Source organism: Taudactylus pleione, unplaced genomic scaffold (genome assembly GCF_031769625.1).
Source record: "Taudactylus pleione unplaced genomic scaffold, aTauple2 ptg000021l, whole genome shotgun sequence".
Lineage (NCBI taxonomy): Eukaryota > Metazoa > Chordata > Amphibia > Anura > Myobatrachidae > Taudactylus > Taudactylus pleione.
In genome coordinates, this window is record NW_028284423.1 from 10411477 (window position 1) to 10412880 (window position 1404).

The following is a 1404-nucleotide window of genomic DNA, read 5'->3' on the forward strand; positions in this document are numbered from 1 at the left end:
CCTGGGAAGGCTTTAGAGCAGGGGTTCCCAGCCACGGTCCTCAAGGCACACTAACAGTCCAGGTTTTAAGGATAACCATACTTAAGCACAGGTGACTTAATTAGTACCTCAGTTATTTTGATTTAACCATCTGTGCTCAACCATGGATATCACTAAAACCAGGACTGTTATTGTGCCTTGAGGACCGAGGTTGGGAAACACTGCTTTAGAGTATGCCCTTCAGTTTCAAATTATAATCTTTTGTGTAACATTGATAAGCACAGTGTAACATTAATCTCTTCTTAAGAATTATAGCCTTGTTGGTGAACCTTGTTGTAATAAACAAGTCATACTGTATTTAATTTATACCTGCATGGATGTGAAAATATTTTCTCATGTCCACAGTATCTGGGAAGGTGATATACATTAAGGTAACACAGTGAACAATGTATTTGTGTGGAAATCATTTAAGGTTAGCTCCAGATATGCTCGAGGGGTGTAATAGAAAGGACCTTCGGTTTACTTAAAAGCCGCTTTCGGTGCTTAGACCGCAGTGGCGGCGTGTTGCTTTATTCACCGGAAAAGGTTTGCAGCATTGTTAATGCATGTTGCATTTTACACAACATTTGTGTTGCAAACCATTTTCCAGTGCATATTGATTCTGAGGTTTGCCAGGATGCTGACCTTTCCTCAGCACCGCCTGAAGGTATGGACGACGGAGTCTTTTCGCGCCAAGCACTGATCGAGGATTTTTTTAATTGTAAGTATGAATTTTTTTTTTTAATTAAGTGTTTTTTCCAAAATGGGTTAATTTCAAAAACTAATATTGTTGTTCAAATTTTGTTTTGGTTGGTGTTTAGCTTGATGGTCCTTTCGGATTATTTGGTTTTGAATTACTGGTGCTCATTTTTTTGTTCATGTGGAAGAGTTGTTTTTTTTCCGCCAGTTGTGGAAGTTGTGTTTTGTTAAGGTACGTTTTGATTTTGAAAAACAAACAAAATATGAAATGCCTTGTACAATGTGTCTTATTTTAAAATTTATCACATTTTTCTATTTTGTAGTTCTGTTCCTGTTTCAAATTATTATTTTGGGATGGTTGGTTGATGTCTTTGTGCGATTGTCCCCCAAGCAACCTTATCCACTCGGCTTCCATGACTACTTGTGAATGCCTCCAAAATGTGGGTCTTCATGCTGCACGTGTGTTTCCAAGGCTCGTTGCTAAGAAGAACAAACACGCAGCACTTTGAACATGGTGAGTTGCAGTGTTTTTTTTTTACTTTTTTTTTACTTGGTGCAAATGTAAATTTGTTGGCTAAAAAAGTTTTCCAGCCTTTTCATTTTGCGGTTTGTTTTTCCCTGCTACTCCTATGTTCATCTATTTCAGTTAATCGTGCTGTCATTCGAGGACCTACCCATGGAGAGTGC